This window comes from Dama dama, chromosome 9 (genome assembly GCF_033118175.1).
Source record: "Dama dama isolate Ldn47 chromosome 9, ASM3311817v1, whole genome shotgun sequence".
NCBI classification, from domain to species: domain Eukaryota; kingdom Metazoa; phylum Chordata; class Mammalia; order Artiodactyla; family Cervidae; genus Dama; species Dama dama.
In genome coordinates this window covers 55,859,853-55,876,899 of record NC_083689.1, presented here as the reverse complement: position 1 = coordinate 55,876,899, position 17,047 = coordinate 55,859,853, and the positions used below count along the sequence as shown (strand labels likewise).

At 42.1% G+C, this 17,047-nt stretch overlaps 1 protein-coding gene across 4 annotated transcripts in view; it reads right to left on the bottom strand.

The window, feature by feature from the left end:
- The window catches only part of LOC133062507 (uncharacterized), a 267,806-nt gene that overhangs the window by 59,063 nt on the left and 191,696 nt on the right, over nt 1-17,047 (bottom strand). Inside the window, exon 8 of one of the 4 annotated variants that reach the window (XR_009694185.1) lies at nt 13,122-13,277. The exons of the other annotated variants lie outside the window; for them this stretch is intronic. The gene's annotated coding sequence lies outside the window, so the exon portion shown is untranslated. Of the gene's footprint in view, nt 1-13,121; nt 13,278-17,047 lie in introns of those variants that run through there. 4 annotated transcript variants of the gene reach the window in all.

Genomic DNA, 17,047 nt, shown 5'->3' with positions numbered 1-17,047 from the left:
TTTCTCTAGTTGTGCAGGGATCTAGAGTTCAGGTTTCATTATTTGCAGTGCACAGGCTTAGTTACCCCGAGGTATGTGCGATCTTCCCACATCAGGGATCAAACCCGTGTCTCCTGCATTGGCAGGTGGAGTCTTAACCACTGGACCACCAGGGAAGCCTCTTAATATGATAATTCTTGGCCCATTCTAGACCCTGATGGTGAGAAAAATTGAGGGCAGGAGGAGAAGTGGGTGACAGAGGATGAGATGGCTGGATAGCATCATCGACTCAATGGACATGAGCTTGCTTGAGCAGACTCTGGGAGATAGCAAAGGACAGGGAAGCCTGGCATGCTCCAGTTCATGGGGTCACAAAGAGTCCAACAAGACTTAGCAACTAAACAACAACAGGCCCATTCTGAGTTTGCCTGGAGCTGACACATTCCATTCCTCTTGCCCACCACTCCCATTTCAGAGGGGGTTCTCTGAGAGGCAGCAGGCCATTTATTTGTTCAGGAGCCAGGGGCAGGGGGGCACAATCTGATCTTTCCCCTATGGGCTGAGAAAGTGAGGCTGCTAGAAGCTCCCTCACGACCCCTGAGAGAAGTTCAGGGGAGCAGTGGTCAAGTGTCCTGACTCCACCAATCACGAGTTGTGTGATCCTAGGCAAGTTACTTCACCTTACTGAGCATGTCCAGTAAAGTGCGACTGTCACAAGAATTAAATGAAACAACATGCCAGGTTCTGAGCGAGAGTGCTTCCTGGAATAGACTAAGCATTCAACTTTTGACTATGACCCTGAAGGTCTGTGCTGGGTGTGCTGTTAGGAGTAAGCCAACTCTGCTCCCACCACCTCCTCAATTACAAAACACTACCCAGACATCAGACATGCTTTACTTCCTCCCTAGCTCAATTTCATGATACCCAAATCACATATCTATGAAATGAACTATACCTGCTAACATGATTATTTCCTCAATTGCACATTTATTAATTACTTGCAAATGCTATGGTTGAAATATGCACTGTAGATAAAAACAAGGCCTCTAGAGCTAGTCCTCCATTAGATCCTATCCCTGCCACCTGGGCAAGTTACCCAACATCACTGAACCTTAAATTCCTCATCTTTAAAAAAAAAGAAAAAACAGGGATAATAAAGATAGAACTTATACCATTAAGTAATTGTGAGCATCAATCAAATCAAAGAATGTAATGTCATTTTGCTCCTGGCTTCAGGCAAAGACCCACTAAGCAACAACCATATTTGTTGTTGCTGCACTGAAAACTGAACATGCAAAACAGACATAATCCTTGATTTATGAGATAAAATGAACAATGTCCATGGTCTTCAGCATGCAGATGGAGTTAGATAAAACAGAACCTATATGCCAATTAGAATATAAGCCTGGGTGAAACAGAAACTAGAACACAGTAAAATTGAGAAGGCACCATCACAGTCTCTTAGGTTTTTGAAAATTTCATTCAGATATTCAGGTCTAGTGAAGAAAAGAATGTAGAAAATGGTATTAGATGCTTAAGGGTTCTCAAAGGCTTAAAATTTGCAGTCATATTTTAACTGGTTCAGTAAAAGAAACCTCTAGTATATCTATTTCCAGACACTATTTCTCAGGGATGAGGATTTAGGCCCTTCCTTTGGGCAACGACTTTCCTAGCATCTGCCATTTCACGAAGAGACTGCTAGGTAACAAGCATCACCGCACCACTCCAAGATTTCTGTCATCAGTAGAGTCTCTTCCATGCTTTTGCCATCTGATAATTGTTTAAAACAGTACTTTGTCTGCATTTAGCTACTCAGTCTTCCTAGTCCATTTCTATACTAACTACAAGCTTTTATTTGTTTACATTCACACCTCTTCCCTGGTGTCCTGCCCATAGTAAGTATGCAATAAGTTCTTATTTCCTAACAAATCTTACCTGGAATCTCTAATATCCAATGTGAAAGGTGAAAGTGAAAGTGATAGTCGCTCAGTCGTGTCTAACTCTGCGACCCCATGAACTGTGGCCTGCCAACGCTCCTCTCTCCATGGAATTCTTCGGGCAAGAATACTGGAGTGGGTTGCAGTCCCTTCTCCAGGGGGTTTTCCGGACACAGGGATTGAACCCAGGTCTCCCGCATTGCAGGCAGATTCCTTGCTGAGTCACCTGAGGCTGCAGAATATCCAATGTGAGCACCATTCAGATAAAAAATAGCAGGAGCCAGGAGGGGGCAGTGATGGGGCAGAGCTTGCCAGAGAAAGGGAGATGCCAGTTATTATCCTAGATGACTTCAGGACCAACAGAAAACATTTGGATTTAGCCCAGGAGAGGGTGCTACCTACTTCCAAGACAACCTCACTCAGAAAGCTGGGCAAAGCCTGTCCCCTGAAGTGAGGCTGGGGTCTGGGCTTCAGAGTAGCCCGTTTACCAGTGCAGGGAAAATGCTCTGACTTCCTGTGTCCTCCTCTGATATGAGGACCTCGTCTTCTAAATTAAACCACAGTTAGGAATCTAAGGAGCATGAAAAGCAGCAGAACAGATGCAAAGCTTCCCCTTTTGTCCCAAGCATTATCCAAGCAGCTTGCTGGACACTGGATAACTTAAAAAAACACCACTCTATGACCAACACATACTTTGAGGTATACTTTAAAAGACGCATACTTTAAAAGATCGTGAGAAAATAGAGGAAGTGTTCAATGTAGGGATGGGTGGTTAGAGATCATGGGATATTGAATAAGCCCTAAATTTGGACCTTCTCCCAGCCCTTACATAAAATATCCTTCTATTTCCAGTGATATTCAAAGTCCCTTTGTCTTTGTGGTAAAACAACATCTCTGGAGCCTGGGACCTAGAAGGCTGGCCTTTACATTCCTAGCTGCACTCCTGATTCTTTCTCCCCAAAGCTCTTCAGCCATCCCCTTCACTTCTTTAGCGCTCACTAGGCCCAAACCTTAAACAAGAATAATGGCTAGTATATTCTCAGCAATAAGGTGGGATTTTTGCTCATAATGCCCTTTAAACAGTACACAGTATTAAGCTGAAGCAGATCACTCACCTGCCTCTCAACTGTCTTTTGACTAGTCACATGTCATGCTTGCTCTGTACAGAAACCCAAATTTTAAAAGTAGTAAGTGAATAGGAAATAAACTGAATGCTAAATTGTGGCTCATGAGAGGAAACTGAGTTCAAAAAGCAGCCTTGCTTCTGTTGGAAGGAGTATAAATGCAGAGGGCACTGCTTATATTTTAAACATGCCGTCTCTCCTAGCAACTCCATGAATTATCCTAAAGTTATATGGGTTCATACTCACAAAGACAGACATATGAGTGAATCTGTTCAGCAACATTTATCTCAGCAAAAGTCTGGAACAAATGGCCATTAACAAGAGACTGGTTAAATTAACCAGTGGCATCTACTGTACTGTGCATCAGACAGAAGTCAATGTGTAGATGCTGTTTTGGAAAGATATTTATAATTATTCAATTTAAAAGTGAAGTATATTATAGTACATGTAATATGTTCTCATTTATATATTTAAAAAAAAAAAAAGAAAGGCTCTTTACACATGGGGAAATTCTGTAAGGATGTTCCTAAAGCTTTTGTGACTTTGAGGTGGTGGGACTGGGGACAAGGGGCACATTTTTCCCGAGTTTTGACTTTTTACATGTGCTACTTCTGTGATCATAAAGACCAGCCTCTAAGGGTGGTTGGTGCCCCTCTCACCTGTGTTTAGAAAATCTGTTGGTTTTATTCATCTATATCTAGACTCCAAGTGACAGAAACACAAAAGTGGAGGACAGTGGTGTGGGATGGACAAGTTCTTGTGGCTGAGGGGATGTGAGTTCAAATCATGTTAGGTGTAACACCATTATTTTCACTTTTTGGTTCTCAGGTAATAAATGATGTCACTACATGAGGCTTTTATAAAAATGATCTTAATGATACAATGCAGTATCTTGGAAAAGTGAAAGATTGGTGACTTGGCAGAACAGGTACATTGTTCTCTTCAGCTGAGAATGACACTCTGCCTTGAGCCCTCTTAATTCAAGGAAAGTTTAGTTGTTTGTATGAGCTGGGATCAGGCTCAGCTATGAGGACCACAAAATCTCAAATAGCACCTTAAGTATGACTAAAGTTCATTTTCCCCCTCATATAACAGGCCTCTTCCCTGTTGGTCTAGTGGTTAGGATTTTGGGCTTTCACTGCTGTGGCCCAGGTTCAGTCCCTAGTCAGGGAATTAGGATTCCCATAAGCCAATCAGTGCGGCCAAATAAATAAATAAAATTTTAAAATTAGAACAAGGTCTCAAAGACAGGGCACAGTAGGCTGTGCCTTTTCTCTTGCTACTTCATTGTGCATAGCTTCAACCTCATGGTCTGAGATGGCAGCTTCTACATTTCAAGGAGCAGGATGGAGGAAGACATGAAGAAGAAGAGCATAGTATATACTCATAAGGCCCCTTAAGTGGAGTTTCTAGAAGCTGCCACTAGACATTTTTATCTATTCATATTGGTCAGAACCATCTTATGGCCTACCTAGCTGCAAGGGAAGCTCGGAAATGACGTCTTAGTGTCAAGGGGGCTATACACAGCTTAAAATGGGAGTGTCTATGTTATTACCACAGAAGAACGTAAGAGTGGATGGACACTGGGAAATGCTGAGTGGTTTCTCCAACACTGTCTAACCTACCTTCCCTAGCCCCCTAATCTATTTTTCAAATATAAACATCATTTCAGCGAATGGCATGACTAAAGAAAGCATATTTTGCCATATACCCACGTTTATAAGCTTAGAAAAAATGTTTTCCTAGTATTTTAACAATGAAAAAATGGCAAAATGTCCTGGAGTTTCATTCAACTGTTTCTCCCATCTCTGAATCCAGCTCTATAATCTTAAACATGGATGGGATATACTAACTCTGGGGGACAGGATCCATGTCAATCTTACAATACTTCCACAATAAATGTCAACAGAAAACAGCAAAACTGGTCAGTGATGTAATTCAAAGACTATTTCCTGTAAATGAGATAATACACACTGGAATAGAATGCTATTTATACTATGGGAAAAGCCCATGGGGCTTCAGATTTAGAATCAAGGAAAAAGGAGTTCATCAGCTGATTAAACAGTATCCCTGGGGACTATGGATAATACTGTTAACAGTCATAAAGCAATTGGGATTTCAAAACTGCCCAAGGTTAAGAAGGACTAATTCCTCTTGCAGAGAAGACAAGCAGCAGCTCTCCAGGCATTCCTATTGAATACCCATCTTCAGAGACACCAAAGACTGGTAGTTCAGGGAGTCTCTTCAACAAAGGACCTGAAGTGTCCCTGCCCTGGCCATACCTGTCACTTATAGCAAGTTCCCAGACACGGGACACCTTTTCACTAGGAGTTCAAGTACAGTGCTTTTGCATATCCTAGCCTACAGACCACCGGTTAGCAGTAAAAAGGCAAATGTTTAAACCTGAAAGTGAACCTCCATGTGTAGTCTTCTGTCTTATTAAAAATAAGTCACTTTATGGTTCCTTGATTAATAAATAGCATAAGAATATTGAGTCAAAAAAAGAAAAAAAAAAAGAATATTGAGTCAAAGGAACAGAACAGTGACATGAAGGTTACAGACAGACCCCTGAGAATGACTCAGAGAGGTGGGAATTAGAGGCTCCTTTTCTGATAACAATGGCAGAGCATCATTCCAGACTTGAGAATTTGGGACCACTTTATTTCAGCATCAGTATCAGCATCTGACACTGGCCCCATGTTTAGCCCCATGCTCTTAGGCCCTTGACTAGTCAAGACTCACTGATCATCAGCCAGAGAAATGTGTCAAGCTAGGATGGCACCTACTGCCTACTAAGCCTGTGCCCTACAGGTTCTATTCAGGTACTGAACCCTAAAAGATGACTCTTGAGTCCCAAACCTTCACCTCCCAGTTTTAGCTCACTCAACGAACAGGGTGTTCTGCCAAGTGCTCAGTCTGAAAGCTCCCTCTCTCACACCCTATTTCCAAACCATCAGTCAATTCTATTGGCCCTACCTTCAAAGCCCATCTGGAACCTGACCACTTCTCACTACTCCCACTGGTCCAGGAGAAACTCTCACCAGATTTACTACGAAGCCTCCTGACTTGGTGCTCCCTCTCACCAACCCACCCATTCTTTTCACCTTGGAAAACCTAAACCAAGTCAGGACAGCCCTTGGTTCTAGACCCTCTGGGGGCCACCCCATTTCAAGTGGGGTAAAAGTCCATATCCATACCAAACTCCAAGCCTTTCTCTCCAGCTGTCACCTCCCATGCCTTGCCCTGGCTATGCTCCAGCCCCCTCCCCTCCTCACAAGCCAGGCAAGCTGACTCCTGCCCACATAGCTTTCCTCCACACATCTGCCAAGTCTGCTCCTACACTCCCTGCAAGGCACTCTCAAAAGCTCCCCAGTCGGAAACCTTCCCCAGCCACCCGATTACCCTCTTTACTTTTCTTCATAGTATGTATCCCCACTTGACAGAATATATATTTATTGGTTACTGTCCATCTCTCCCTCCTTAATTATAAGTCCCGTGGATGCAGAATATTTTCTCCCTAGAACAGTGCTTGGTATGGAGCAGACAAATACTTGAAAAACAATGGTGCTGCACACTGCCCAGCTCACATACGGCATGAGGCCAAATAGCCCCCAGGATAACAGAAAACCCAGTCATCTATATGAAAATATGTCATGCCTTTTTTTCACAGCTAACCTTTTTTGTTTTTTTCCATAATGAACCCATTAAAAGCATAGGAGAAGGAAAGTTTCTGCTTGTTGGCTGAATGGAAGGGAAACCATTTATTGAGCACCTACTATGTCTCAGGCACTATTCTAATTCTGGAGGAGTATAGAGTTAAGATAGGAAGGCCCTGTTTTGTGGAGTTTGTATTACAGAGGAAACAGGCAGGTACAGGTTCAAGTTGAAGAAGCTGGAAATAACAGCATCAATCAGCAAGCAAGATTGTTTCAAATAATAATATATATATTTTAAGAAAATTTTCTAAAAATTACCAGTAAAAATATATCTGGTTTTACACATAGGGACTTACTTATGAGTCATGGGCTCACCCAACAGCTCAGCAGGTTAAGAATCTACCCGTAATACAGGAGACAGAGGAGATGCAGGTTTGATCCCTGGGCTGGGAAGATCTGCTGGAGGAGGAAATGGCAACCCACTCCAGTATTCTTGTTTGGATAATTCCACAGACAAAGAAGACTGGTGGTCTACAGTCCATGGGATTGAAAAGAGTCAGACACGACTGAGTAAGTACACATTACTTAAGAGTCTCTTTCCATCTCTGGGCCCCACAAAAAACCCTGCCCTTAAAATAAATATATATTTATATTTCGTATATATTAATTCAAGTTGTCCAACTCAGAGCAGCCACTTTATGACTTCTTTTAAATGATGAACTAACTATACCATGTCAAAGACAGTATCTCCCATTTATGAATTTAGCAATTGATACTGTACTCTGCCATTCACCTAGAAGGTACCTGTTGAAAAGGAGTTGATTTCTCACAGATCCTCAGAAGTTAATTCTGCAATTCTTTCTGACCTATCATAGTGGCTATTTCAGTACACTGCCGAGAAATTGGATGGTTTTATTTTAGTAGAGTTGGTGAAAATTCCATATGGATTCCTCAGTTCACAAAACTGAATGAAAACACAGAGCCCCTTAAAATAAAAATAGACGCGTTTGGGAATCACAAGGGAAATGTTACTTATTCTCGGAGCTTTCAGGTTCTGCTATCCCCAGTGGTGGGAACCTATGCTGTCATTCCAATTTCCTATAAACTTGGCAGGACTCTGTGTCCATTTGGAATTGTAATAGCCCGGATTTCAGTTTGCGGAGGAAGGAAGGAGTCATTGCATTCTACCAGAGTCCTCCAGCTGAATCCCAAGAAGCCAAAGCTTCAATGTCAGTGTTCTCCCAAAGGAAAGAGATGCCTCCATTTAATGACTTTACCTGGTTAGCGTTCCATAGCCAGATTCTGAGCTCTCTTTGCTGGTCTTTCTTTGTTAATGTTGCTTGTTACAGAAAATTCTGATTCCTGTATTAGCTGTTCTCAGCACGGCAGGGGCAGGGGGTGGTGTTTGTTTGCAGTTACACACAGATTTTTCATACTAAATACTCTAGCCATTTCAGAGCAAGTTTCAGGATGTGTATATTCTTACTGTTCATTCTTCACTCCTACATGCTTCCTGATTTAGGACATGGGAATTGCAAGGAAGGCCAACCAACCTGCCCTCACCAGCCTCTCCAGCTCTAATCTCCTATTGTTACGGTCAGACAAGCCAATCCTATTAAGTGGGAGGAACTCTATGGGTGGGAGGCAAGAGGTGCCTCTAATGGGCTTTGAGTGGCCCAGGTCAAAGGGGTGATGTGGAGCACCTTGCTGAATGCTGACTGAGCCCTGAATTTGCAGCTCCCACTTTCTTCACCCCTATTTCTGTTTCCAAATAAGTGATTTGCGTGCCAACAGTTACATTCCACAAACAAGCCATTTCCTCTTCCTTGGGGGAAGGCGACTGAGAGGAGAAGGCGGAAGAAACACCTCTTTAGAAAAACCGGATTGTGTTAAAGCTTTCCTACACCCTTAGGCTCTTCGTTTGAGAGCTCCACTCTCTTCCCCACTCCATGTAAATGCATTACAAAACACTCACATACCCTTTTAAAAGATGTGTGTTTCTTCCCTGGTAAAATTACAGAAGGATTTAAAATTTTCACTTTAAAAATTATCTGAGTCCAGGGAACTGATATCTGCACAAATGCATGGGAAGTGAAAAAATGTAATGTACAAATTGTTTTCCAATGAAATAAATAACCTAAAGGACACTAAATTTAAGAACTCATTGAGTTGCCATAATGTTAGCTATTGCAGGCATATAATTAGACATTTACTGGTTTATATTTTGAGTTTCTTTTCATATGTTAAAAAATACACTGATATTATGCCATCTATCTCTCATGTACACATGATTAGAAAAATACCATCATATTTTTTCAGGGTTAGATATTGCCTTAGGCCCTTAAAACATCATGGGATCTAAGCGCTGGGCCTCTTAGAGCCTAACAGATATACTTGGGAGGTAAATAATCCTCGAAAAAACAAAGAAAAAATATTCATGTAAAACGTTATGGCAAATCCAGGTTAGCAAATGGATACACAAGACCAGAAGTTCAGTTCTGTTGGGGCTCCCTTCCAACCCAAAGGCTCTACTAAAACCCTGGACTTTTACACCCACTCCCCTCCAGCCTTGCCATAGGAAGCAGTAATCCCACCACAGAGGTTTCTATTTCAGACCCACTTTCATCCCTTGGGACTCTCCTCCAGGCTGTCCTTCCTAAACCACTTGAATCTCATTTCTCCTGCAGCTGAATTTTTTTCTTTTTCAAGATGTTAACAATTTCTGTGGAACCATCTGGATGTTATTAAGAAAGTGTCCCGGGTCCTCTGAGGCAGCTGGCTGCGGCCTCTTGCCTTGTTTCCTGTGTCCTGGATGTCTTAAGTTGACTTTCATAAGAAATTTGGAATATTAGCTTAAAAAAAGAAACAGTCAATATTTTTTAGGCGCTGAGCTCTTGCAGCTTAATTTCCCCGGCTGCGACTTTGCATTTTGCGTTCCCATCGTTGGCCCCAGCTCTGGGAAGGATGAAGCACGTCTGTTTTAAAAACAGAAGGCCCAAGAGCTCCGGGTGAACCAGAAAACCAGTCTTCCCCACCCTCCCCGGTTGGCCTCACAAAACCTACCTAATGGCTGCTGCTGCCTGGCCATTTCCACACCTCCAACCCCTCCTCCAAATTGAGATCTGCCCCCCACCTCCCATCGTGGTCCAAGAATAAACACCAGTTAGTTCAGCTCTAATAGATGCTCTCTTGGCATTCTTGAAGGAAAAAGAACAAAGGCCAAAAAAAGAGCCTACTGATGACAATGTTTCCTTGGTTGAAAGGGGTAATGTGAGTAGGTCAGATGATAGGGGGCTTTTCTAACCAGCATCCAGGAACAGCTGCGACCAGAACAGGGAAGCTCCTGAGAATCAGTTTTACTACTCAGACTCTGTAAACGGGGCCGGGGCACTGGCTCACCTCCCTTCCTGCTTATTACTCAAACACAGCCAAGTCTTGGTTGATGGCCTGGACCATTTGCCTTCCCTACTAAATGCACGCATGCCCACCTCCTTCTTCCTTCCGGTCCTTAAGCCATCACTCCCAACCTACTTTTATCTCATCACCCTGTTGATTTCACTGATACAGTTAACACTTCATCTTTGGAAGATCTTAAGACCCCCTAGACAGTGCTAAGTCAGACAACACAGTTAAGATGCTACCACTCTACCTAAGAAGCCCAATTACAGAATGACTTTCTGGAACACACCTTGACCATCTGTCTCTGATGCCGGTGAGACCAAGAGAAGTTTTTTGTTTTTGTTTTTTTCTTTTTTCCTTCTGGCTACTCCACACAGCATGTGAAATTTCCCTGACGAAGGATCCAACTGGTCCCCCTGCAGTAGAAGTGCCATGTCTTAGCCAGTGGACCATCAGGGAAGTCTGTCTGAGAGAAGTTTTGAAGGGAGACATACAATCCCCTCTCCTTCAAGGATTCTCTCAGGAGGTAGGGCTGTGCCTCTACGCGCCTGATTTCCTTGTCACAATCCGCAAGGGTCTTCATCCTCAGTCTGGTGAGTAATAGATAAATCATAAGTGGGCCGCTCTTCCAATCTTTTTATTTTGAAAAATTTCAAGCTACAAAAAAAAAAAAAAAAAAGTTAAAATAATACTTCAATAAACTCCTGTGTACCTTTTACCTGGATCACCAATTGTTCAAATATTACCACACTGGCTTTCTCCGAATACTCTTTTTTCCTGATTACTTTCAAATATCATGACATTTTATCCCTCAGTGAAAGTGAAAGTCGCTCAGTCGTGTGGGACTCTTTGCGACCCCATGGACTATACAGTCCATGGAATTCTCCAGGGCGGAATTCTCCAGGCCAGAGTACTGGAGTGGGAAGCCTTTCCCTTTTCCAGGGGATCTTCCCAACCCAGGGATCGAAACCAGGTCTCCTGCATTGCAGGTGGATTCTTTACCAGCTGAGCCAAAAGGGAAGCCCAAGAATACTGGAGTGGGTAGCCTATCCCTTCTCCAGCAGACCTTCCCAACCCAGGAATCGAACCTGGGTCTCCTGCATTACAGGCAGATTCTTTACCAACTGAGCTATCAGGTAAGCCCTTATCCCTCAGTACTTCATCCTTAAATACATCCCTAAGTATTTCCTATGAGGTAGAATATACTCCTTTACAGCCACAAAACCATTATCACACCTAAGAAATTCAAAATTGAAAAAATATCATCTGACACCTCATACTCAAATTTCTCCAACTGCCCCAATCAATGTCCTTATAGCTTTAACTAAGATATAATCCATGTGTCACAAAATTCACTTCTTTCAAGTGTTCAATTCAGTTTCAATATATTCTCAAGGTTGTACAACCATCACCTGTATCTAAAACATCTTCAACATCCCAGGAAGAAACCCAGTAACTAATTATCAGTCATTCCCCATTCTTTCCTCCCCCAATTCCTTGACAACCACTAGTCTATTTTTTGTCTCAACAGACTTGCCTATCCTGGAAATTTCATAGAAATAGAATCATAAAGTATGTAGTCCTTTATATCTAGTTTCTTTCCTTTAGCATAATGTTTTTGAAGGTCACTCACGTTGTAGCGTGTATTATTTCATTCCTTTCCTGGTTGAAAAATATTACATTGTGGGGCTTCCCTAGTGGCTCAGTGGTAAAGAATCTGCCTGCAGGAGACAAGGGTTTGATCCCTGATCCAAGAGGATCCAACATGCCATGGAGCAACTAAGACTGAGGGCCACAGTTACTGAACCCCTGTGCCCCAGAGCCCATGAACTACAACAAGAAAAGCCATCACAATGAGAAGCCTTCATACCACAACTTGGAGAGGAGCCCCTGTGTTCAACAACTTGAGAAAAGTCTTCACAGCAATGAAGACCCATCACAGTCAAAAATAAGCAAATAAACAAAATTTAAAAAAAATATATCACATTGTACAAAAATGCCACATTTTGTTTATTCCTTTGTTAAGTGATGAATATTTGGGTTGTTTTATAGCTTTTCAAAAGCCAGAATTTGATCAAGGACTACACACTGCATTTAACTGCCATGTCTTTAGTTTCCTTTAACTTAAATCATGAATCATTCTACATCATTAATTCTAGAACATTAGATTCTAGAAACTCTTCCCCTATTTTTCTTTTTATCTTTTACAACAGTAAATTTTTGGAAGAGTACAGATTGATTCTCTTGGAGAATATCCTTGTGGATTTTATCTGACGTTTCATAAAATTTGATTTCAGTTCAGTTCAGTCGCTCAGTCGTGTCCGACTCTTTGCAACCCCATGAACCACAGCACGCCAGGCCCCCCGCCCATCACCAACTCCTGGAGTTTATTCAAACTCATGCCCATCGAGTTGGTGATGCCATCCAGCCATCTCATCCTCTGTCGTCCCCTTCTCCTCCTGCCCCCAATCCCTCCCAGCATCAGGGTCTTTTCCAATGAGTCAACTCTTCGCATGAGGTGGCCAAAGTACTGGAGTTTCAGCTTCAGCATCAGTCCTTCCAATGAATACCCAGGACTGATCTCCTTTAGGGTGGACTGGTTGGATCTCCTTGCAGACCAAGGGACTCTCAAGAGTCTTCTCCAACTTTGGGTTAGACAATTTTGGCCATAATGCCACAGGTGAGTGAGGTTGTATATTTCCTATTGCCAACACATCAGAAAGTATATAATGTCAGTATGTCTTAATTTATGAAGCTAAATTTGACCATTTGATTATTTGGTATCTACCAAGTCTCCCCATAGGAAAGATATATTTTTCTCTTTGTATAGTATTTGTTGTTGTTTAGTTACTAAGCTGTGTCCGACTCTTCGCCACCCCACTGGTGAAAGCACACCAGGCTCCTCTGTCCTCCATGACCTCCCAGGGTTTGCTCAAATTCATGTCCATTGAGTAAGTGATGCTATCCAACCATCTCATCCTATCTTGCCCTCTTCTCTTCCTGCCCTCAATCTTCCCCACCATTAGGTTCTTTTCCAATGAGGCAGCTTCTCGCATCATGTGGCCAAAGTATTGGACTTCAGCTTCAGCATCAGTCCTTCCAATGAATATTCAGGGTTGATTTTCTTTAGGATTGTCCGGTTTGATCTCCTTGCAGTCTAAGGGTCTCTCAACAGTCTTCTCCTGTACAATTAGAAAGTATCCATTATTCAGTGCGTAGCCTTCCTTAAATAGTCCAACACTCACATCTGTACATGAATACAGGAAAAGCTATGGCTTTGACTATACAGAGCTTTGTCAGTCAAGTGATGTCTCTGCTTTTGAATATGCTGTCTAGGTTTGCCATAGCTTTCCTTCCAAGGAGCAAGCATCTTTTCGTTTCATGGCTGCAATCATTGTCCGTGGTGATTTTGGAGTTCAAGAAAATAAAATCTGTCACTGCTTCCGTATGTTTCCCAAACAACCTTTAACAAAGATTTTAGCCTCCAATGATGATCCTACCTGAATCCGATTATTAAAAGTGTCATAAAACAGTAATTTGGTGACTTTTCTAACTGTAATTCCTTCCACATACAGCTACTAGAATTTCATTTCTTTAAAAAAAAAAAAAAAAAGCTTTTCTGGCTCTATTCCACATTTTAAATCATTGCAAACTCACGAATTTTTTCTCTCAAAGTTTTATAGTCAGCAAGCATCACTGTCATTATTTTTCTGACGCTCAAACTGTTCCAAATTTGAGAAGTGGGAGCCAATTCAGGCCAGAGCATTGTCTTTTTGACATGTCCCCAATCTTTAAGCACTTCATCATTTTGTGGCACAAGAAAATGTTCCAGATCAGCTTGTATTTTTCCTTCTCCAGAACTTAAAAGTGGCACTTCTTCACAAATACCTAGTTTCTTTCGTGAATAATGGTATTTAGAAACCAAGATTTGGGTGCTGGATGTGCTTACTGATACTAAGCTGTCTCAGATGACTCACAACCTTTATTTAAACCTTACATGTGTAACATCTCTTGTGATTTCTATCTGGGTTTCAGTTAGTTGGTAACTACTACACATTCAGTGGGTTGTAAATATTATAGGCTATAGTTTTTCCAGTAGTCACGTATGGACGTGACAGCAGGACTATAAAGAAAGCTGAGCGCCGAAGAATTGATGCTTTTGAATTATGGTGTTGGAAAAGACTCTCAAGAGTCCCCTGGACTGCAAAGAGATCCAAGCAGTCCATCCTAAAGGAAATTAGTCCTGAATATTCATTGGAAGGACTGATGCTGAAGCTGAAACTCCAATACTTTGGCCACCTGATGCAAAGAACTGACTCATTGGAAAAGACCCAGATGCTGGGAAAGATTGAAGGCAGGAGGAGAAGGGGACGACAGAGGATGAGATGGTTGGATGGCATCACTGACTCAATGGACATGAGTTTGAGTAAACTCTGGGAGTGGGCGATGGACAGTGAGGCCTGGTGTGCTACAATCCATGGGGTCGCAAAGAGTCAGACATGACTGAGCAACTGAACTGAACTGAAATATTATAGGCACAATAGCTGTCATCTTTTTGGTATTTACTAAGGACTCAAAAGCTTATACTTGGTGTTTCACACCAGTGCTTCACCTAATCTTTGTAACAGTTAAATAGTGTAGGCGCTGTTATTTATCCTTATTTAACAAATGACATAACTGAAGTAGAGAGTGGTTTGGCCACCTGTTCAAGGTCACACAGCCATGAACAAACTATTGACCAGAAACATATTAATACATCTTTTGTTACCCAAACATCATTGACCATAGTGTCTCAATATTCACTTATATAACAAGTTGCTGGCCATAGGCCTTAATTTCTGCAAAAATCCCCAGGTCAATAATGTATAAGTATAAGCTTTTAAGTGGATGAGCTAGACTAGACTCCAGGTATATCTGACTTTCAGAACTGCTGAACTACTAGGTGATACTATGCCAGTAACAATCACGGTGCAGGAAATATGTCTTCAAGCCTGCAATCCACTCCTGGGTGTACTACACCACATTTGTAAAGTGAGTATCATTATAATCCCTGCCAAGACACAGTGTGGTATGAGAAGGGCACAAGGCTCACTGATGAGTCTGTAAACCTTTTACTTTTCCAGGTTTCAGGTATGTCACCTGTAAGGGTGGAATAATGATACTTAGGCTTGAGTACCATGTAAGGTTGCAGTGGGGAATCAAAGAGTGTCATAAGCAGAAACCTTTGTAAGAATTATAAAGCTTCCTCGATAATAAGGAAGTGATTTTCAAATCAAACAGTGCGGGTAAGAATTACTGGGGGAAGGGGAGTGAGCTAAATTTCAAGTTCAGATCGCTGGGCCCTGCTCCTAGAGATACTGATTTAGTGGCCTGGTGTGGGGCCCAGGAATCTGAATTTTTAACACACTTCCAAGTGATTCTGACACAGGTAGCTCCAGATCTCACTTAGAAAAACTCTCATGTAGTTAAAGACAACGAGACAGGAGATGATGAACCCATGCTTAGAAGCCACTTTTACATCTTTTCACACCCATTCCTTGCAACTGATTGCTTTTTCTTCCTCAGGCTCAAATGTCACTTTTCCTGACCCTCTGACACAGTCAGCCTCTCCTGTTACCTCCTCTCATCACACCCTTTGATTCCTCACAGCACATGACGACCTGATAACTCTGTAATTTCAGTGAGTAATAGGATGCTTAATGTCTGCCTCTCCTGACACAGTGTAAGCATCAGAGGACAGTAAAAACAACCTCCTCAGTATGCCCAGTGTCCCAACACAGTGGAAAGTCAATAAATGTCTGTTGGAGAGATGCACAAATGAAGGAACAAAAAGTAATAACTTTATTACTAAACAAAGATTGGACAGAATGCAGAATTCTTAAATAATTAATACAGAATAAAGTTCATTACTCACATGAATAATTGGGTACCCCACTTCCTGTTCTCAGTATCTTTCCCGGGGTCCTTGGAAAGACAGTTTTCATAGAGGAAATTGCACTTTTAATGACAAATTTGGGGACAATCTGCTCAGAATAGGCAGGAATTCATAATGAAATTATGGCCCTCTGTTCTGGCCTCTCCTCCCACTTCCTTCCCCTCCTGGCTCTACTTGTCATCTCGCTCTCAAGCAGCAGCATCTCCTCTTCCTGACTCCTGCCAATTCTCTCTAACCTGTACCATACAGGAGAGCCGCTTGCCCAGGGAGTGGGGGTATTTCCCTCTGGCCACATCATTAATCATGTGTGTTCCCTAAGTTCTGTGTATTTTCATTTGTGCATTTATCTCCACCCTGAATGGGGCCTGTAAAACTCCTTTATGGTTTCGCCTTAGGCCAAATAAGCATTGAATTTCACAACCAGAGTTTACGCTCATATATTTATGGCAAGGTGGAAGGTGAGGTTGTTTTGTTTTAAATACTTGTTTCTCCAAAGTGGCTGCTGACTCTTTCTGGGAAAGCTGCAAGAATACATGTGAAGGGGTGAGAACAGGAACCACCTCTATCAAGTGATGGGGTCAAAGACATACTACCCTAGCAGACAGCACTTTGGCATAGCGACTATTTTAAACTGAAGGAGTTTGAAAGAATAGCAGAAGCAGGAAGGTCTCTCTGGCCTTCCCCTTTCATCTTCTTCCCTGAAGCAGGTCATCAGACCCTCTTGTAGGAGATACCTTCTCTACATCCACAGGAATGAAGCATCTTTATCTCCAAGTCAGAGACACATGGAGAAGAAATCAAGCGAACAGACCTTGAGACGTTTTCCCCAGTTACTACAGTTACTGCCTCATACTCTGCTCTATCCTATTTCTATAGGGCTGCCCACTCTCGCTCAAACCCAGCATAAACACACTTAGTTTCTTCAAGTCTTCATTACCTTTTGAAGGATCCTTGTGTCATGTAAAAGTTATATTAAATTTGTATACTTTTCTCCTGTTAATTTGCCTTTGTCAGGTT